The sequence below is a fragment of the Pongo abelii genome, chromosome 10, assembly GCF_028885655.2.
Source record: "Pongo abelii isolate AG06213 chromosome 10, NHGRI_mPonAbe1-v2.0_pri, whole genome shotgun sequence".
NCBI classification, from domain to species: Eukaryota; Metazoa; Chordata; class Mammalia; order Primates; family Hominidae; genus Pongo; species Pongo abelii.
This window is the reverse complement of record NC_071995.2, coordinates 17,981,882-18,005,801: the sequence shown is the minus strand read 5'-3', so window position 1 is coordinate 18,005,801 and position 23,920 is coordinate 17,981,882. Positions and strand designations below refer to the sequence as shown.

Below are 23,920 nucleotides of genomic sequence, written 5' to 3'. Positions count from 1 at the left end.
AGAAAAAGTACAAATGAGGAAAATGATCAAGTGTGCTTTATCTAAAAAATTACAGTATCAAGTTATATAAATTATAATTCTTAAAACAGAAAAGAAATCTGTTCTTTGCCTATAATTTTTTAAATGCTCTTTTTAGGAGACAATCACTGTGGTTTTGCTTTCTCGTTCTCTAAATTTTTCCTTCCCTCCCATTAGTGTCATGATTTTCGAATAAGGTATTTTCTTTGTCATCCATGCCATTTTTTTCAGTTGGTTTTATGACTATTGTTCAGGAACTTAAAAAATATTAATATTAATAATTATCAATTTCTTTGTTTTTCATCATTTTGTTTGCAATTATTACAGGTATTATGCGAACCAACCACATTATTATGGAGCAATGTATAGTCTCACATATACTAGACAAAAAATTAATAGTTGTTATAGATTGTGAGCATTAGATTAGGATAGTATTTTACATCTAGATGAATCCAAGACTTTGCCGTTTCAATAGGATAGTCTATTCTATTGAGCCTTAGTGACTACATTAGTGATATTAAATTAACTTTGTGGAATATAAGTCTTTCAGGTTACTAGAGCATTATTTAGAAAGTTGTTTTTCTAAATGCAAAAATTTTGACATTACCTAACAGTTTAAACTATTAATATAAGTATTAAATGAGGCGCTGGACTTCAGTAACTCTATTGATGGTATATGAATACCTTAAAACCTCTTTGACCTGCTTGCTTCTTTTCTGCTCTTAAACATATTCCATCTCTGTTGCACTTTCAGCTGATTGTCCTTGTTCTCTCAATAAATAAACTCCTACTACTCGTCCCACTGCATTGTGACATACTATGCTTTGCTTAGTAGATTCATTTTAAATATTTGCCTAGAGGGATCCAGCTCCCACAACTGATCACCATTAGCACTCTGCATGGGCCATCTTCAGATGCTATACGAAAGATGCATTCAGACAATGATGTTTTAGATACTAAGAGGAGAAAACTATTCAAAACATATACGTTAACAGTATCTGATTTGAATACAGATTTTTTTTAACACCAAGTTTGTAAAAGTGACAATATATTTTGAGACATTTTAATTATATTTCATGTTCATTATATTGGCATTTTAAAAGTACCCTGGGATAAGAAAAAGATCTGAAAGACATAAACTGTTTTTATTATTAAAAGATGCCATTAAATACTCGAGTGTTTAATATGCAGATAATTATTACATATTATTAACATTCTAGACAAATCTATTTGATATTTTTCTCAATAGGTAAAGGAATTGATGATTATAATCAAACAAGTAATAAATACTCATTGGACTTACAGTACTGTACTGGGTTCAAATTCATTAATTTAAACTCAGTAATTATTTTTTGAATGAATACTAGATGAAATTACAATTTTAGGTATTCAGAGAAAACAAAATCAATTTAGTTTATCCTTCAGATAACAATCTAAATCCCCGTCATCAACAACCTCCCCACTCCTCACTTTTCTGTACTCTCATAAGTTATCATTTAACTCTCCGCCTACTCCATTTTATAAAACTTACAAAGCCTAATGTGACTGAGAGAAAACACGAAATAATGGTAACTATGTTCATATCAAATTTATGACCAATCTCAAGTGGGCCCCAACATTGCCTAGGAAACATACAAAATCAGTCATTCTCTCTCCCCCTTCTTCATATGACTATTTCTGACCTTTTTCTTTTTCCTCATGCCTTAATACTCCCTTCCAATGCTCAGTCATAGCTGTCAACTTTGCATCCTATTTCCCTCAGAAATAGGAGTCAATTAGAAAAGAGTCAATTAGAAGACATGGTTAATACTCCAAGGAATCCCACTCTTGTATAGGCCCCTCCTTTGACTATAGGCAGAATCTGTAATCTACTTCTAATAAGGAAAATAATGGGAAGGGAATGGGATGTCAATTACATTATAGGGAAAAGGTGAAGGGATTTTGCAGCTGTCATTAAGATCTCTAATCACTGGATTTTCCCCCTAATTTATTTATTTTCCTTACCTGACAAATAAAAATGTATATACAGTATTTATCAAGTACAACATGTTTTGAAATATGTATACATTATGGAATGGCTATATTAAGCTAATTTACATATGCATTATTTCATATATTAGGTTGGTGCAAAGGTAGTTGTGGTTTCTGCCATTACTTTTAATGGCAATTATTACTTTTGCATCAATCTAATACTTATCATTTTTGTGGCGAGAACACTTGATTTAGTTAATCTAATAGGAGCTTACCTGGGTGGGTCTGATTTAATCAGGGGAACGTTTTTAAAATCAGTCTAGGCCTTCTCTGAAGATACACTCAAAGCAGCAGAGAATCTGTCTCTTCACTGTAAGCTTTGAAGAAGCAAGCTGTCAGGGGTTCCGCAAGCATAAGGAAATACAATTCTGCCACCCACCATGTGAGCTGGGATGCATACCTCAAGACCTAGAAAAAAACACGGCCATGACTGACACTTTGATTGCAGGCTGGTGAGACTCCAGGCACTAGATGCAGCTATTTCCGACTTGTTGGAAGTGTGAGATAATGAACATTTATGTGTCGTTTTTAAGCAACTAAGTTTGTGGTAATTTTTTTATGCAACAATAGAAAATAAATATGGATGATTACTTCTGCAAGATTAAATATCATATACACATCTACCTGATTCTGAACCCATATAGTTTGCCTTTCACTTATTTTATTATATTTTTCTTTTGAGACAGAGTCGCTCTTTGTCACCCAGGCTGGAGTGCAGTGGCGCGATCTTGGCTTACTGTAACCTCCTGCCTCCCGGTTCAAGTGATTCTCCTGCCTCTGCCTGCCCAGTAGCTGGGATTACAGGTGCGCATCACCAAACCCAGCTAATTTTTGTATTTTTAGCAGACACGGGGTTTCACCATGTTGGCCAGGCTGGTCTTGAACTCCTAGTTTCAAGTGATTTGCCCACCTTGGCCTCCTAAAGAGGGGAGATTACAGGCTTGAGCCACCATGCTTGCCCTAGCCCTACCTTTTCACTTATAATTAAGGATGAATCTTTTTCTGACTATACTTGAAGGTAGTATGTTACATACCAATATCTTTTAGCTATTCAAGGACATTGCACCCTTTGTGTGTGTATCTGAAATTCCATATTCCCTTTCTACCACAAACCCATTTACTTGTTCCCCTTTATAACAGTGCACACATTTTTAAAAGGTAATATATATAAATAAATGTATACTTATTATATATGAATGTATATGTATGTAAACTTTTAGCATATATATGTGTGTGTTTGTATATACTCATATATGTGTATACATATATATAAAAGACAGGCTAATTTTCTTATCTTTTGAACCATGTCTGATTAACACTTCATACAATCACTGCATCTGTCTTTCACCATTTCACAAAATTTGCTTTTATCAAGGTCAACAATACCTTTCACATTCCCATGTCTGTTGGTCAATAATTAGTCTTTATCTTTTGTGACTTATCAATAGCACAGAGTACTGTTGACTACCTGATCCTTGAAATGCTTTATTCAGCTTCTAATACACCACACTGACAGTTATTCTCCTATCACCTTTATCTCTTTTTCTCATTAGTTACTGTTTTTTTCTCATTAGTTACTGTTTCTTTCTCATCTCCATGGATGTGAATATTTACATATACCCGTAATTATCCCATGAGCTTTTTCTCATCTATTGACATTCCCTTTTTTAGTAATCTCATCAAGGTTCATGGCTTTAGCTACCACTCATTTTCTGACAACTTCTTCATGAACTGTTTTAGCCTTGCTCTATCTACTAAACTTAAGACTTGTAAATCTGACACTTGCTCAGTATCTCCAGTCATATCTCACGTTTCATATTCACAGACCTCCTAGGACTACCTTCATAAAGTCTTTAGGATATAATTAATTTTCACTACCTCTATAAGGTGACCCAATCCAATTATCATCTATTTGAAACACCGCAATCATATCCTTTCAGGTCTCTCTCCTGCACAACTAGAAGATTATATTGAAATGTAAAATTATCTCTCTCTCTTCTGTTTTAGCCCTTGCATTGGCCTCTCATCATGACAGGAGTGAAAAACCAAACTTTTCCAATGGCCTTCAAGGCCCTTCACAATCAAGCTCCCCTTGCTGTAGCTACACTGGTGTCCTTGGTTTACTGCCCATGTGCCAGTCAAAATCCTGCCTTTGGAACTTTTCATTGTTGTTCTCTCTTCCTGGAATATGCTTCTCCAGATATCCTTTACCTTTTAAAAATCATTGCTTACATGTCAGCTTGTCACTGAGACTTATCTGACCACTTTATTTACAATTACCATCTGCTACCTATCAAGACTTCCATTGCTTTTTCCTGATTTTTATTTTTCTAATTAATTTACCACCTTATAATATGCTACATAATTTCATCTTGTTCATATACACACACACACACACACACACACACACACACACACACATCTAATTAGAATGAATGCTAGTAGGTTTTCAATATATTTCTTGGATAAAGAAAAGACTAATGAATGAATACATTAATGAACAAAAATATGATAATATTCAGCTTAGAAGGTTTTAATAATATTTTCAAATATAAAAATAGCAGAGCTAATATTCTAATCTCGTCTTTCTGGTTCCAAATCCTGTGTTTTTAAACACAATAAGTGCACTAAGTTTAAGGGGCTGTCCTATGTTTTGGAAGTACAAAGACAGAACATAGTAGTTACACAAGGGAGTCTGCAGCATGCTGAAGAATTAAACAACAATGATAATTGTTTATTAGATGTTTTATAATAAAGTTTCCCCAGGATTACAGGGAAAAATAATATTTATATTGAGTCTTTAAAGATTAGGAGTTTTCTGGCTGTTTGCAGCATATATGAAAAGGGGAATGGTATTTTCAAAGATGTTACTAAGAGTGAGAGAGTGAACTATTTAGGTATTACCAAAGACCAGGGTAAGTGGAGAGAATGGGGAGATGGCTTTAAGAAGGACAAAGCATGGTCAGATTCCAAGACTCCCTCCCTCCTATTTCAAATATTAATCAATTAAGCATAGCAAATAAGACTCTTTGGCCAGAGATAAAAACTTCTCAATCCTAGAATCCTGTGTTTCCACTGTCAACTCATTGGATGTCTCTGAAGAAAATTACCATATAACAGGCACACTAAGCAAATTCCCACCTTAATTATCATTAGATCTTTACCTCAGCCACCAACTTAACCCTCTTTGACTGGCTTAGATTTCTGGAAGAACTTTTTTTGCTCTATGTTAGTTGTCAGTCCAAGAGAGCCATAATAATAAGCGTTGATTTGATGGCCTCCTTGGCAGCCCTCAACTTGTCTTAACTGGAATTCCACAATTAGTATCTTTCCACACTAGTGATAAAGATAGCGAGTTTAAAAGAGAGAGAGAGAGAGAGAGAACACCACCAAGGAACATGAAGAGAATAAGAATTAAGAATTTCTTAAGACTAAGTCCCAAGGTGAATGTGATCTAACTTATCCTCTTCTGGACTCTGTCATATGTGAACCACCTGTGAGTCTTTTTCTCCTTGCACTAGTTAGGAGAATAGGGATGCTTCCAGAGATCAGATTTTCCACAAGGAACAATAGCCCCAGCAAGAGGCAGTGAAAGGATTTGTCTCCAACTCATTTAATGAGGAATGCAGCAAAGAGAATCCTCAATTCATTTTTTCCATGAAATTAAATAATATAAAGCTATTAAAGCATTTTAACAGAAGGATGACATCTGATATTCATTTTATAAATACAGAAGAGAGAGGAAGGGGAAAATTCATGTTAATCTGGATATTTTGATTAACTAATTTGATGTGATTTAATTTGATGACAATCTAAATATAGGCAAACAATGAGGAAGAAAAGGAGACAAATGTGAGAGAGAAGTAAGGTCAGAACCTGCCCCCCAAAAATAAATAAATAAATAAATGAAATAAGCACAAGGACAGTTTGGATTATGCAGGCTCTGAGAAAGTAGGGATATTGGATGATTCTCAGATTTCTCCCTTGACAACCAGAATTACTGGAAAAACAAATTAGGTTACATATCTTTAGTGGAAAGAAAAATTCTCCATACCAGCAACAGTTATTGTCTTGTAGTGACTAGTACTTTGTCAGGTCCCCTCCAAAAAACAACAAAACCCCCAAAACCTGTTTGATGTACTAACTTCCTTAAATGAGGAAATCAGCTCCCAGTTAAATAAAAAAAAAGAATTATGTTGTGAAACATATTGGCAAATCTACTAATTTCCTGAACATCATTAGGCATTAGCTGGTTGCCACACAACTACATGTTCCAGTTGAGAAGATTCTCTCATGCTTAGCAGGGATTAGCTTTTTGACATCTTTGGGGAACTTCCTTTATTATTTAAGCTTCTATTTAACAGACCGTGGTAATTTTACCTGAAGAGATGTAAAAAAAGTAAATTAGATTAAATGATTAAATTATGTTCGAAAATTGACATGATTCATTTGGATTTAAATGACAGCACACTCCAATTATTCCATGGTTGGATATAAATATTTGCTAATTTTCTTGTGTGGATAATTGTAATATTTTAATAGTTATTCTTACAATTTGAAGAGAAATTACCAATTTATGTGCCTACTTTAATTTTTAAATGCATTCTGAGTATAATTAATGTATCCTTTTGAATTTCAGGTTTTCTGAAGCTTTGGAAAAAGCTATTTAAACATTAATGCTGCATCCATTCTGATAGTTTTGGATTATTTGGGGAGAGGGTATCTTAAATTCATAGGTTGAATTTAAGAAGAAAGGTGACAACTTTCTTCTCTGTATTCTTAATCATTTGTCAAGACAGCATAGTGATTAAAAGTGAGTCACAAGAGTCAAATAGTCTTGGACTTAGATCTCTGGGTTTGCACTTACAAGTTGTGTGTAGCAAACTAATTGTTCTTGTATCATGCTTTTAGCTGCAAGTAACAAAACTACGGATTCAAAAAGTGTTATTAGTTTAAAAACCTATTATCTTATGTAACTAGAATTCCAGTGCTAGGTTAATCTCCAGACACAGAGATGCCCCTATTCCTGGTTCTGATGTCTCTTCAACTATACTGTTAAATTTTCCTAACAAATCCCTGCAGTCTGTTGAGTAGTTCAGTGATTTCCCTAAGATCCAATAGTCTGCCTGTCCCTTAGGATAAGAAAACATAGAGCTCCACTTATGGCTGGCAGCCCTCTTATACCCACAAAGGAACCAGGATTATCATCAGGCCAACACTGAAGTCTGTGTAGACAAGTGACAGGAAGACCGTGGTTTCTCAAGGACACCATTGAGATGTTCATTAAGTGCACCTAGAGAATTTTCTGTCTCCATAATTCTGGTTATATGAGATAGTTAATTTCTTCATTGATCAAGTCAATGTGAGGTCCGGGGTGCTTATGCCTTGCAGCTGAATACTGCTACCAACAAATTTCAAGTGGCAGATCCAGAAATCAAAACCCAAGTCTATTTAACACTTCTGTTTCACTTTAGCTATACTACACAGTGTTCTATAAACTATGATTAGAAAAACAGAGAACCAAATAAAATCTCAGCCCCAAATATTTATTTCTTCAGGCTGATTAAGCCATCTTTGGGCACACTCCCACACTTGGGCCAGAATGAATCAGCAAAGGAATTCCATTAAGTACTTGTTTTAGACTAAATAACATTCAGCTCCTGGAACTTTGGGATACGGTGATCTTTTTTTCTGAAATATCTGGTGGTGTGGAAGAGAAATGGATTTTTTTTCCACGTAATGGAGTTCTGTTGGAAAGATATAAAAGGAGTAGAGATGGTATATTGAGGAGGTAACCAATATTATCTACTATGCTTTGTAATCCTGGACTAATTATTAAAATTGTCTCCATATTATTGTTAATATTAACGTTATCATTATAAAATGGAGACAATAACTTCCTATTTCTTGTTGTTCCTGTGTTGATAAAAAGAAGTGATGCATATAAAACACTCAATTCAGATACATTCTGAAACTTCAATCACTGTTAGTAATTATTATTTTTTTGTTCTTTTCCCTCAACATTCTGAAGGAAACTTCATTTTGTTTAGCTGTGTTGAATTTCTCCAGGATTAACCTTCCATCCTTGCCCAACTTTCTCTGGAACCTGGAATTTTGGCCCATATCACCTACCTCATTGAATTTCCTTGCCTTGTAGTTCTGGCTCAATTAGCACCAACAGGAGATTAGAGGAAGACAGAAAAGAGAACTTAGGCTATTTGTTCCCCAAGTTTCTCCCCTTTGAGTTTCTATGAATTGACTGGATCAATCTATAAAAACTCACAGTTCCTCTCTGAACATTCTCAACATAGAGATAACCTCTAACCTCAGACATCTATTATATAACATAATTAATTTCTTAATAGTCACCCTGTTTTCTTGGCTCTTTGGCTACAGGCTGTCTTAGTTGTCTATGTCAACGGCCCTGATATATGACTATGCCCTGTCCTGTTGATTTCCTTACACTTGAATATGTTTTGCTTCACTAAACTCTCCTAAATTAGCCATTTGAGTAGACATTACATTCACTGCTGGGACCCTGACTAGTACTGTCGCTGGTATTATTTTTTCAATTTTCTTTTCTTTTCTTTTCTTTTTTTTTTTTTTTTTTGAGACGGAGTCTCACTCTATTGCCCAGGCCAGAGTGCAGTGTGGCACTATCTCAGCTCACTGCAGCCTCTGCCTCCCGGGTTCAAACGATTCTCCTGCCTCAGCTTCCTGAGCAGCTTGGATTACAGGCCCATGCCACCACGCCCAGCTAATTTTTATATTTTTAGTAGAGACAGTGTTTCACCATGCTGGCCAGTCTGGTCTTGAACTCCTGACCTCGTGATCTGCCCACCTCAGCCTGCCAAAGTGCTGGGATTACAGGCGTGAGCCACCGCGTCCAGCCTATTTTTTCAATATTCTAAAAGTCAGTTCTGCTTTTACTGCTACTAATTGTAACTTAAATTTTGATTTTGCATGTTTGAGGGTTTTTGCAGTTTTTCTTTATCCCAGACCAACTGTCATCTCCATGTCTTTTCTTCCTGCAGCTCCTTGAATCTCTTTCAAAGAGACCATGTTTGCTTCTATATTATTGAGATCTTTCTTTAAAAATTTTAAAAATGTTTTCTAGTTTTTATAAAATGATACATGATTTTGTTTGACCCTTCCTCAGAATTCTCAGGGAATAATATTCTTTTAATTTGTTGACATACATTTTGACAGACCTAATAGATGTATGTGTGCTATGATTTTGGTCACCTATATGGGCGCAGTGGCTCACACCTGTAATCCCACCACTTTGGGTGGCCAAGGCGGGCAGATCACCTGAGGTCAGGAGTTCAAGACCAGTCTGGTCAACGTGGTGAAACCCCGTCTCTACTAAAAACAAAAAAATTAGCTTGGCGTAGTGGCAGGTGCCTGTAATCCCAGCTACTTGGGAGGCTGAGGCAGAAGAATCGCTTGAACCCAGAAGGCGGAGGTTGCAGTGAGTTGAGATCGCACCATTGCACTGCAGCCTGGGCGACAAGAGTGAAACTCTGTCTCAAAACACACACACGGCCGGGCACGGTGGCTCACGCATGTAATCCCAGCACTTTGGAAGGCCGAGGCGGGCGGATCACGAGGTAAGGAGATCGAGACCATCCTGGCTAACCCGGTGAAACCCTGTCTCTACTAAAAATACAAAAAATTAGCCGGGCGTGGTGGCGGGCGCCTGTAGTTCCAGCTACTCGGGAGGCTGAGGCAGGAGAATGGCGTGAACCCGGGAGCTTGCAATGAGCCGAGATCACGCCACTGCACTCCAGCCTGGGCGACAGAGGGAGACTCTGTCTCAAAAAAAAAAAAAAAAAAAAAAAGAACAACAATCACACACACAACACACACACACACAAAGAAACCGCTTCTATGGTTTAAGAAATTTCCCACAGTGAGCTTTATCTTTTAAAAAATTGACCAGAAATGCGTTAACACCAATCTGCCTGGCAGACTTGTCACAGATGTGTAATACAATCTCTAATGGCTAAATGAGGCCACAGGCTTTACCCAGAATCTATTTCTGGTGGGAGTGCCAGTAGAAGTGTCTGGCTTCTAGGCAGCAGCCATGGAGTTTGGGGCCCAGTACCAGTCATTCAAAATATAACCTTTATGGCCAGCTACAGGTCAGTGGGGTCTTCACTGGAGCAGTCCAAGGATCTGGCAGGAACTGGCTCCTGGGTGAAAATCCATCAACCTGACTCCGGCTTTTTGGAGATTCTAAGAACTACCTATTTTTTAAAAATATTTCTTTTTTTGTTAAATTGGTTCTTTTGTTATAAATACTAATAATTATCAAAGGTTTGTTACTCATACCAGAACAAAGATTAATCTGTCCTGACACTATTTTTGCCAACAAACAAATCATGCAGATTTGCTTTGGCTTTACTCAATACAAGCTTGAGTATTAGTAGAATTTCTTTTTTGATATTTTTTAATCTGATGTCAGATTGACATGCTTAGCTGTTTGCCCAATTTCTTCATTATTCTTCTCTGTCGAGCAGGATTGAAATATTATCACACCCATTCTCCTGGTCCTCTGACAGACCAAACTGATGGAGTACATTAAAAATTAAAATTCCTAGGATACACTGATTTGAAGAACTCTTATTTTTCTCTTTCCTACCCTTGAGCATTTTGCTTGGAACGTATCACTCAATATGTGCAACCTCTTACATCACAAACTCTCCCAGGTTTGAACAATTCTCCTGCCTCAGCCTCAGCCTCCCAAGTAGCTAGGATTACAGGCATGCACCACCATGCCCGGCTATTTTGTTTTTTGGTTTTTTTTGTATTTAGTAGAGACAGGGTTTCGCCATATTGGTCAGGGTGGTCTCGAACTCCTGACCTCAAATGATCCACCCGCCTTGGCCTCCCAAAGTTCTGGGATTACAGGTGTGAACCACCGTGCCTGGCCGAGGTTGCACTGCTAAATAAATCTCTCCATTCAGTTTAATCTGCCTTGAATTTTTTGAAAATTTCTCATATATTTTAAAGATACATTATATATAAAACATGACTGTATTATGTAATATATATATTACATATCGTATAATATATAAGTATATTGCTTGATGATGGGGATATGTTCTGAGAAAGGCATCGTTACACAATTTGGTTGTTATATTAGTTATATAAATTGTATAACTATAACTATATATTACAAACCCAGCTTACTACACACCTAGGTCACTCGATATGACCAACTCTTCCTAGGCTACACACCTGTACAACAGGTGACTGTACTGAATGCTATAGGCAATTGTAACATAATGGCATTTGTGTATCTAAACTTGGAAAAGGTACTGTAAAAAGGTGATATTATAATCTGTGATCATCATAATATATACGGTCTATCACTGACCAAAAATGTTATGCAGCACATGACTGTACATGCCATATGTTAGTTTTCTAGGATGCCATGACGAATTACCATAATCTGGAGGGCTTAACACAGAAATTTATTCTGTCACAGTTCTGAAGGCTAGAAGTTTAAAATCAAGGTATCAGCAGGATGGTCTTCCTGTGGAAGGATCTAGGAAAGAATCCTTTTTTGCTTCTTGTGGCTTAGATGCTTGCAATTTTTGGTTTTCTTTGATTGGCTGTGTGACTCCAATCTCTGCCTTTGTCTTCACAGTCTTCTCCTGAGTTTGTGTCTCTGTATCTAAATTTTCTTCACCTCATAAGAGTGCTAGTCGTATTGGAGTTACCCACATTCCCACTCCCAGTCAGTATGATCTTATTTACCTTAATTTGATTCTATCTGCACAGACCCTGTTTCCAAATAAGAGTCACATTTGTAGGTTACAGGTGGACATGAATTTTGGAGAAACATTGTTGGGCTCAGTAAAGTATGTAAATTATGGTTTCTACCCTCACTGTTGGATTTATCTTATTTTCCTACCCTTATTTCCTTTTGCCACAATTCATTCTCAAATTTGTAATCTTATGTAACTGTGAAACATGTATCCTTGTAAGATTCATTACATCCATTTTGTTTTAAAATTTTGAAGATATGAAGATGGGGATAAAAAGTTTTAAAGTTAATCAGTCTTTTAATCTTCTCTCAGATTCTTCCAAAATATTAATGGTGAGTCTTACTTTCAGTGGTAAGACTAAAAGCGGTCTTTTTTTTCTCTTTTTTTTTTTTTCATTTTGGATTTCTTTTCTTTTCTTTTCTCATTTTGGATTTTCCATAGCTTTCAATGAGAAAGTGGGGTTAGCTAAGAATAGTTAACTACATAACCTGTGTTATTTTAAACTAAAAGTTTGGCCATTGTTTGAAGGAATGGAAAGTTTAAGGGCCAATTATGATGAACTTTGGGATGAAAGAGTAATACTTACACTAAAATTATAAAAGCAGAAATTATAGAGATTACTAAAAAAGCAAAGATGAAATTCTTTCCAGATGTTCATCTTCAACAATCCTGTCCCTGAATACAATCCAGCAATATCAGACTACTGGATCAAGATAGGGAAGCAGAGGTTGCAGTTCTGACCTTACTAACTGCAACATAACTAAGCAGGTAACTTAATCTCTGTTAGTTTTGGTGTTTCCAATTGTAAATTAAGAATAATATTTACCTTGCAAATATGCTTAAACTTAAATTATGTAATTAATGTAAAAATATATTGTCCAGATTCTGGTAGGCGACATCGTATAAATGACTGTTAAAGTGGAACCACAAACCCTGGCTCCTGCAGACCTACAGGAGCTCCTGCAGTTCTCACTTTGTATATAGAACTATCCATCTGTTGTCCTTCCAAGGAATGTAAAATGAGAAGAGGCTAAAGCTGTTTCTAAGCATTTGCATCCACATCATTCCTTGATTTTCTCAGCTTTCATGTTGTCTCCTTATTATCAGAATTGCCTTGATATACTCAAAACTTATCCTTAACGGATACATCAGCCATTACCATTTGCCAAATTGTATTATACTATATTTTAGATGATATATATTATATTATACTGTATTGCATTATACAGTGTAATAGTTTACTTGATTCAGATTAAACACTTATATTCTTAAAGATTTTAATTTATTTCAACTGAAAGAGAAGAAATAATTTATATATCATTTTATAACATTGTGAGATTATTATACATATTATATATAGTATATTATATGCGTGTATACACATGTACCTATATATAAAATATTGTTTAAAAGTAGACTATTAATAAAAACTTTCAAACCTGCTCTGAGGATGCTCCACATTGCATTTCCTACCTACAAAGTAATTAATATTCTGAATTTTACTGTAATCATTCTTTGCTTTTTAGGAGTTTTTCTATGTACATGTGAATAATTTTTCTCCCTTTTTTCTTTATTTTGCATTTTAGATTTTATTTTATGTTCTGACAAATAATTGTGCATATTCATGGGGTACATAGTAATGTTTTATACTGACCAGGTCAGAGTAATTAGCATATCCATCATCTCAAATATTTATCTTTTCTTGGCTTTGGGAACATTCAATATCCTCCTTCTAGCTATTTGAAATTATATAATATATTATTGTTAACTATAGTCATCCTACTTTGGATGAAAAAATAATAATATTTGTAATGAGAAAATAATTTGCTGTATTTTAAGGCATAGTATTTCCTCATTACAAAAATTCTGTCAATTTAGTATTTGCTTATTCCTCTAAAAATTGTTATAATTTATTCAATAAAGCATGTAGTCCAAAAGGTAAAAAATAAATTTTAATTTAATGGTTGAAATTCACAAGCAATTATTATCTGCCTTTAGCAGGGATAACATTTCAAGTGTCTGTTATTTTATTAATTTATTTTATAATTTCAACTTTTATTTTAGATTTGGAAGTACAAGCGCAGGTTCGTTACATGGGTATATTGTGTGATGCTGTAGTTCAGGGTGCAAATGATCCCATCACCCAGGTAGTGTGCATAGTACCCAATAGGTAGTTTTTTTTAGCCTCTGCCCCCCTCCCTCTCTCACCCCTTTAATACTCCCTGTGTCTATTCCCATCTCTATATCCATGCATATCCTGTGTGGAGCGCCCACTTACAAGTGAGAATATGTGGTATTTGGTTTTCTTTTTCTGCCTTAATTTCACTTAGAATAATGGCCTCCAGCTGCACCCATGTTGCTGCAAAGGACATGATTTTATTATTTTTATGGCCACATAGTATTTTATGTGTGTATATACCATCTTTTCAATCTTTTTTTCAAATTTTTTTTGAAAGTTGTATGTGATGGAATAATAATAAATACATTCTTCGGTGGCATGCTTTTGTCTTATTTAACATATTATTTTAGAGAAATAATCTATGTTGATGCATACAGCTATAGTTAATTCATTTTCAGTGTTATATGGTATTTCATTATATTCTAATACCACTCTATTTTTAACCTTTTGCCTACTGAATAATTTTAGAGCTTTTCTTTATTTTCCAATTATTTTTGCTATTCCAAAAGCAATGCTGCTTTGAATATCCGTCAATATATCTCCTATACACATGTGCAAGTATTTATCTAGGGACAGTTACTTTGGGTGGAGAGCCTGAGTCTTCAGGTGTGCACATATTCAAATCTACTAGAAAGTGGAAAACTGTTTTTAAAAGTGATTTTTTCAATTGATAGTTATCCCATGTGTGTTCACATAAAAGTTTCTGTTGCTCCACATCTTCACCGGGACTTGAGACTTCCCAGTGCTTTATCTTGGATCACTTGATGGATATTATATGCAATGAATGTTAGTCTTATTTTGTATTTTTATAATTAAAATAATATATTTGATATATTTTCATTTGTTGTTTAACCATTCAGACTACTTCTATGAAATGCCTATTAATGTATTTTTTTGAAATTTTAGAGATTTTATTTTTGGACAGTTTGCTTTCTTATTCATATGAAATAGTTCCATATATATTCTGTATTATAATACTTCTATTAATAAGTTCATTTATTTTCAAGTATTACTAATATAAATATCTTCAATTTTGCTTATTTTTTCATTTTTTTCTAGTATTTTTTCTGTAATTTCTGGGGGTTTATTTTTTTTTTCTCTCTAGTTTTTCTTCTATTAATGTAAAGATGTGCATGGCATTTTTATTTTTTATGATTATAGTAGCAATTTTCACATACATATTTAGCTTAAACTAAATATCTAAAGTTAATCTGTAGACTTGCTCTATTTTAAAATTGACAAATCTTATAATATTTTCCTGAAAAGTACATCTATTGCATTAATTTTTAATTTCACATATAAACATTACCTATTATTTTCCTAAGACCACTTTTTAAATATACCAAATGATTCTTTTTTCCCAGTATTCCTTCTTGCATTTAAGCTTTCTCATTTGGGATGCTTTCCTCTTGAAGTTTATCTTTTAATCACCTTTCCTTTTGAGAATGTGTTGGTAGTTGTTACTTGTCTAAAACTATATTTACTTTGTTGTCTTTCTTCAAAGATGCTTACACTGGATTTATTTTTCCAGGTGATAGTTATTAACTGTTAGCACACTGAAAATCATTAGAAATATTATAAATATAATTTGTTACATTATCAAATCAAAAGAAAAATTTAATTTCAATGGTAATGGATAAATAGTTTGACAAAATTTGAAAATGATTCACTGTTAAAAGTATTATTTGTTAAAATTATTTTCCTGAACCATTTTAAAAATTGCTAAACCATATATCCTATTAGTTCTGTCTCTCTTAGAGAACCCTGACTAATATAGATAGATAAATGGATAGATAGATAGATAGATAGATAGATAGATAGATAGATAGATAGATAGCTGGCTATATACATAAGAGTAGGTAATCATACATTATAACTACATATATATCTGTAGTTATGGCAGATAACTACATATATATAGCATACAAATAGACACATAGATAGATATCAGAGAAACTAAGTCAGTGTAGAAAAATATTCACATTTGTTGACCATATGTGAAGAGTATATGGACATATTGGTATACACTGTACTATTTCTTCAGCTTTTGTGTAAATTTAATGTTTTTCTAAATAAAAAATTGTTGGGGAGAATAAAATAAGTAAAATGAATGAGAAATAACAATTTGAGTGATCTGAGATGTGTTAAAGATGCCAAATTTTCATTGAATAGTTCTTTGAGAGATTAAAACAACTATCTTATTTAAACCAATATATTTTAGCTCACCACTGAAAAGAAAGTTAGCACTTACTTAACTCTTACAGATGAAAATTTTATTAGTTTGATATAAAGTACCTGGAAAAGCATAAAGCAAATATCTGTACTATTAGAAAAATAGAAGAAATTTTCCTTTAAAATCAAGATGAGTTACTGGCCTCACTATCATCTTTTCTGCTAAATATTTTAGAGGGATTCTACTCTAGTGAGCAAGAAAAGTAAATAACTAAATATATAAATATTGGAAAAAATAAATAATACTGTCATTATTTGTCTACATAAATTTATTTATTTTTTTTAAATTTATTTTGAGAAGGAGTCTTGCTCTGTCGCCCGGGCTGGAGTGCAGTGGCGCGATCTTGGCTCACTGCAAGCTCCGCCTCCTGGGTTCACGCCCTTCTCCTGCCTCAGCCTCCCGAGTAGCTGGGATTACAGGAGTCCACCACCACGCCCAGCTATTTTTTGTATTTTTAGTAGAGACGGGGTTTCACCATGTTAGCCCTCTTGATCTCCTGACCTTGTGATCCGCCCGCCTCGGCCTCCCAAAGTGCTGGGATTACAGGCGTGGGCCACCATGCCCGGCCAAAATTTATTTTTTAAAAGGAAAATAGAGTTGGAGACTTAAGCAAGACAGCTTTATATAATATCATTATACAAAAAAAAAAAAAAAAATTCAATGACCTAAAAGGACAAAGGGTTAGTAAATATTTCAGGTTAAAATAACCAGATTTCACCTCCGAGGGGATGAAAATTGGCTCTAGGAGCTGAAGAAATTCTTAGGTATTAAAATTGTTCTGGGGCCTCCAACTCAACTCAATTCCACTTGAAAAGAAAAGTCTAAAAAGCTCTTGGAGTGAAGTCACTTATAATGAAAAAACGTTGGAAAAACACAGGCTTAAATTATGGAGTAACTAATGAGTTCTCAGTAGCTTAGAACTCAGCATATGACTGTTTTGCTCACACTTCATGTTCTTGCAGGTCAGCTGTGGCACTGTTCCCCACTGTGTTTGTGCTGGAGCTCAGAATACTAGAGCGGCATCTATTTGAAAGTTTACCACTGGAGAGGAAATAGAACACATCATGTACTGGCTCTTAAAAAATTTCTGCTCAGAAGTAACATATATACATATATGTACACACACATATATATCTATATCTATCTATCTATCTATCTATCTATCTATATATATACCAAATGACCAACCCTGATCTCAAAGATGTAGGTAAATACAACCCTTTCTCAAGGAGCATAACAAGCATTTTCAAACAATAATACTTCTGCCAAATTAAAAATGATAGCAAATTACATCATTTAAAATATCAACTGTGAAATAAGAGACCTAGTAGTAAATATTATGCAAGATATTCCAGACTTTTACAGATAAAAATTTAAAATATCATCAAAAGATATTAACAAAACGAATTGCTTTACAAATGCAATCATCCACAAATTGATACACAGATTTAATTCAGCCTCATTTTAGAAAGCATACATACACCTCTTTAATAATTTGACAAGCTGACTCTAAAATGGCTACTTTAGAACAAAGTATCAAAAATATCCAAGTAACTCTTGAGGAATAATGAGGTGAAAATACTTGCTATACAAGATATCAAAACTACTTTTAATTAAACCCTATTAATTCAGTAATACAATGTGATTAAAACCTCATCAGCCTATATATGAGCTCTCTTGGCACAACACAAGTGACATTTCAGTTTAGTCAGGAAGAGAGCAACTACTCAATAAATAGTGCTGGGAAAATGATTCATTAGAGGGAAAAAATCAGATTGGTTCACTGCCTCACACCAAACAATGAAATTAATTGTACGTATATCACGAAGTGAAAGATGAGAAGAAACATTTTTGTAACTATTGGAAGGAAATAAAATAATAATTTTAGAACTTTAGGTTAAAAAGTATTTTGTACTAAAAATAAAAAAATCACAAAGGAAAATATTCATAAATTTACTACATTACAGTTAAGCTTTGTTATTCAGAAAAAGATTCTACAGAGATGATTAAATGACTAGGTACAACCTGGGAGAAGCAACCTGTAAGTAATATAATCAGGAAATAGTGTACAGAGCATAAACTATTCTTGCAAATCCATAAGATGAACAACACTATTTAAGATTGTGAAAAGACAGTTGGGCAAATTGCAGTAGGCATTTCATGGAGGTAGAAATAAGAATGGCCAAACATCATATAAAAGTCATGTCAGTATTAAAGAAATGTATATTAAAACCACAATGATATATCTATGAGATTGAGAAAAAAGTCTGTTGAATTTAATATTGGCAAAGATATGGAGCAATAATAGCTTTTACATACTGCTGATGGATATAAATGATAGAATTGAAAAAGCCAGATACAAGATTTAGTTTTATATTCCTGGTGAGATAGATATGTAGTTATGGAATTCTATCATATTTTTAACTATCCAATATTCAATTATTCAATAGTTTTTATTTTTCTCTATTTTTCTTTCAAATATATGCCATTTCATTTTTAATTCTTAGGCTGTTGAATTGTATATTAGAAGAATTTTTTTTTGTAAAGTAAAATGTATGGGCCTTGAAAACAAAGCTCAAAGCTTAGAATTGGATTCCGCCCCAGTTCTTTAGACTACATATGGAATAGAGGCTTTAGGTGGTTTCACTGCATACTTTGTAATTAAAATACAAGCCTATGTGGTATTTAAAGCAGGTGTGAGCACAAACTGTTAATTGCATGATAGATTCATTCTCTTGCACCTGAAGAGGATTCGTTTGTATGCACATTTTCAAACATATTATAAAAGAATTACCAACATATGCTGTATATTCTGTACTATTAAGTCACAGAACAGACAACAGCAATTCACCAATGTAAATGTGGTGCAGGTGTTAAGTGGCATCACAGATGTGCTATGACTGAGGAAGTACTGTAATTCAGTGAAGCAGGTAGAATTATTTCCTGGAAACTTTTTTCCAAAGTGTTCTATAGTGCTAGATCATGCAATTCCAGATATTATAAAGATTGCATTAAAGGGAGACAAATTAAAAGATAGTTGAAGAGCAAGAAATTCACCTCCATCAGGTGGGAAGTTACACTTCTTTTTTGAGGTTTTGAACTTTATCTTGAACTTTCATGAAAGTTTGATAAACCTGTTTATCACCACAAAAGCAATCATTTCACCAGGAGATCTTGATATTAGATGTTTAGATGTTTACACCTATCTATTACATCAAAGAACTTCTCTAGTAAAAGGTAATGAACCCAGGAAATCATTACATGGAAAATGTTAAATTCACTCCAGTTATTTTTAATATGGTACTTACAGTAGGTTGAAATACAGCTAAGCTAGACTTATAAAAAAGTTAACAATTCAAATGATTTTGAATCCTTTAAGATGTGTAGACTTTAAAAACTGAGATAAGGTATTCCTTAGACATAAGATTTTGCCCTTTTTAAATTTCATCAGGTCTTAGCCAATGACCTATTAAGACCACAAACCCTTTGTGGAAATTTTAGGGCAGACTCCTGTGGATTGGTGTCAATCTCTGCGATGTTTCTTGAGAAATTGCTTTGGCAAGAGAAACAAATTTTGACCACTAAAACCAGAATTGATTTGATAAAAGTGGTAACATAACATGACCTTCACAATTTTTGCAGGAAGACAGTTTTCTGTCAAAGGTCAAAAGCAAACTTAATAAGCAAAGAATTGAAAATGTAAGCAAACATAAATAGATATTAAGAATATAAAAAAGGAAGGCAAAGTTTATATGAAGCAAGCTATGTCAAAATGAATTTCATGTTAGGGGTTTCATGGTCTTGTTATTTTATCATGTCCGTGATGGTTACTTTTATGTGTCAACTTAGCTGGGCCACAGTATCCAGATATTTGGTCAAACATTATTTTGGTTGTTTCTGTGAGGGTATTTTTCGGAAGAGATTGACAATTAAATCAGTGGACCTTGAGAAGAGCATATTATCCTCCATAATATGGGTGGCCCTCATCCAATCAATTGAAAGCCTTAATAGAACAAAGAGTGACTTCCCTTGAGCAAGAGAGACTTCTGCCAACAGATGGCCTTCAGAATTGAATGACAACATTTGCCCTTCCCTATCCACACTGCAGGTTTTGGACTTGTCAGCTTCCATAATTACATGAGCCCATTCCTTAAAATAAACCTCTCTCTTCTTTATATACACACAGGCATCCTATTGTTTCTATTTCTCTGGAGAATCCTGACTAATATAATGTCTATCTGAAGCAACTCAACCAATTTGATTTGGGTGAGATGACCTCATACAAGGTAAATATGACAAAATCAGTATAAATATATATAGTATGTATAAATATATATAATATATATAACTATAGAGTGAATTGACATGGGCTGGTATCTGAGTTTAATATAGATTCGAATACACTACAATGATCCAGATTCATAGTGTTCTTCTCCATCAAAAGCCAAGTCACCTTTCTTGATTCCATATTGAACATGGGCAATCCCTAGCTATATCCCAGAATAAAGCCACCTCTTCATTTGTAGACTTCATTCAAATTTCTTAGAGATAGTTATGTAGGAAGAAAATGTTTTTATATGCTTGCTAAGCTTTTGAAGCTGTAAACAAACATGTGTTTAAAAAGTGACCACAGCCAGAGCATATTGGTAATTAGTTACTTGATAAGTCAGATAGAAAAAATTACCAATTGTTATGAAGTCTGATCTATTTAGCTAACAGACTTCACAAAAGATAAGAAAAGTCACTGACAACACTGAGAAAAAAATATTTGTCATGTCTCCAAACACCAAAAAATAAAAGTAAAAAAATTATTTAACTGTTAGTTAATATATTGAACAGGTATGGTGAGCAAGCTGCCATCTGGAACAATAGAAAAATTTGATATTTGATTTCTGTATGAGTCATATATAGACCAGTGGTTCAAATCATAAAATGAACTGTTTTTTTTCTATCTCCTCATTGTTTATTTTCCACAGTGATTTGTTTCTAAGACAGTCATTTCTCATGGCTGTAAAGATACTGGGATACATTATTTCACATTCTTTCCACTTCCAATCTCATAAGGGAAAAATAGGAATATCTTTTCTAACCACATCTTCATTCTCATTGGTTTTGAAACAATGATTATGTGGTGACTATCACTTAACTGATTACTCTATGATGTTCTCCTTGGTTTAGGCCTGAGAACTATTCTCTGCTAGCCAGGAGGGAAGCACTTTCTGAAGCGCAAGGACTAAGAAATTAAGAGAAATCCTTCCCCCCAAAAAGCTAGGGTAGGGTTCCATGAAGAAGGACAAAGGGATACTGAATTATCATACATAGAATTTCTATTTGAAACATAATAAAATACAATTACACAATACTACAGCCAAAGTGAACTTAATTTATGGTTTTTTTTTTTTAATTCAGAAAGCACTTCCCACTAGAATATATATTAATATCATTTCATAAATAACTGCACAGTAGAGGAGAGCTGATGGGTGTAGAAATATCCTAATAGTTATTTAAAAGTTTAATAAAGGATTAATTGCGTAATAGCAACAATATAAGTAAACTTACCTTTTATACAAAGAAAATGTGATACACAGGTTTACAAGGAAATACATAGAGCTCTAAATTTAGGATAAAATCTGGAGTAAGGCAAGGATATTTCATTTCTGTAAACATTTGCAAAAACCTAACATGCACTAGGCACAGTGTTAAGTGTCAGGAGTACAATTGTCATCTGCTAGAAATAACATTTTAGCTGGGAAGATGAAATGTTACACACAAAAATGTAAAAGGGGACAATGTCTAGTAAATGAAAAGTATGTAGGTGGTACACGCAATAAGTGAAGTAGAATTTGGAGTATGAAGTAATCAACTTCAGAGGGAATGGTCAGCTAACAGGAAGAAGGAAGTATTCAGGTATTCATAGGAGAAGATTTAAAACAAAAGGAAATTCAGATTCAAGGAGACCTAAATTGGACAAAGTCTTGAATGTCAATAATTGTTAAGACTAAGATAATTTAATTTTTAATTTACATGAAAAAATGTTTTCAGTTCAGGAAACTTTGAAACTTGATTGCATATTTTAAAGCAACACTAATAGTTATAATCATTTATTTTTTCTCATTTATTGTTTAAAAATATTTTTTTCACTGATATGAAAAAATATGTTTTAAGTTTCTAGAAAATATATTTAACTTTTGCAACTATTATGAGGAAAGTACTCTAGTACCTATTAAGATCACTTCTGTCTTAATTAAATTTAAGCTCTTAAATTTTCACTTTATTCCATAAGAGTACAATTAACATGAAAATACAGAATCAAATTTAAAGCTCTAAATTAAGCTCTTTGTCCTTTTCTTTACCCAACTTCCTTTATTTTTCCAGTTTCTTTCATTATCCATTAAAAAGTCAAAATATTTTAAAAATTAATCAATTCATCTAAGAAAATTGAAAATACATAGAACTGAAAGAAAAAATAGCAAAAATAATTTGATCTGTTGTTATTATTTTATAATTATGTGAAGTGTGCATAAACACTTCATAAGTTCGATTATATCAAACATTTAGTAGGAGATGTATGCTAGCAAGTATGTGACTTTTGACACTAGGCTATAAAAGGCAAGGTAACTTCCTGTTTGTCTCTCTTGGACATCTTCCTCTGGTTTAAATTAGCTGCCCATGCCATGAGGATACTCAAGTTGCTCTGTGGAGAGATCCACATGACAAAAACCTGAGACCTACCAACAGCCAGCAAGAAATTCAGGACTGTACAATTGTAAGCCACTTTGTAAGCAAATCCTTCTGCTCCTGTAAAGCCTTCAGACAACTGCAGCCCTAGTGGATACTTGACTGCAACTCTGTGGGAGACCTTGAGCCAGAACTATCCAGCGAAGCCATTTCCAGATACCTAACTTTCAGAAATTGTACAAGAGAATCAATATTTATGTTTTTAATGCCAAAGTTTTAGGATATTCTGTTACCCAGCAACAGGTAAATAATGCAAGATGACTGTAACATGATTAAGTAACTATGATATTTATAATATTTTTAGCCAGAGGATGGATATGATTAGATTTCCAGGATTCTGTTAAAAGCAACAGCAAGCATTTACCAAATACAAATTCTGCATCAAATCGTACAGGAGTGATATGATTTGGTTCCTGACTTTAAATTGAGAATAGAGGATATACACTAAGAAAGTATTAGAAAGCAATTGATTTTGTTTTGGAGAAACAGATTTATGAAATAGGCAGCAGTCTGCAGTGGAAAAATCAGCATGATGGCATGAGTCAGGGAAGGCTTCCAGAAACAGATTAGAGTTGAACTGTTTTTTGACAAATCTGTAAGATTCGCACAGAAGAAGAAAAAGAGAGGTTATTCTTCTTTAGGAGTACATCATAATCAGAGATGTAATGATGGAAACAATATGTAAGCAATCATATAAATAGAAATTTATCTACAGTAGAGACTGACTTGGGAAATAGAAATAAACACAGATTGATAGAGCAGGGTCCTCCAGAAAGGGCCTGAATACCAGGCAGAATATTTTGATTTTAATAGCAGTCAGGGGACTTACAAATGATCTTAAACAGTGAATATACCTTGACATTTCTACTAGTAGGGAATGAGGTTTACTACTGAGAGAACACATTAGATCATTGTACAGGCATAATTCTTAGCAAGTTCTTACTT

The 23,920-nt window shown here is 33.9% G+C and overlaps 1 long non-coding RNA gene across 1 annotated transcript; it reads left to right on the top strand.

Annotated features, from left to right (window-relative positions):
* The first annotated feature begins 12,474 nt into the window (after positions 1-12,474).
* Positions 12,475-23,365, top strand: LOC129049399 (uncharacterized). The gene is made up of 3 exons (XR_008512447.1): positions 12,475-12,593; positions 20,424-20,523; positions 22,901-23,365. It is a non-coding gene; the product is annotated as an uncharacterized LOC129049399 (long non-coding RNA).
* Positions 23,366-23,920: the final 555 nt, after the last annotated feature.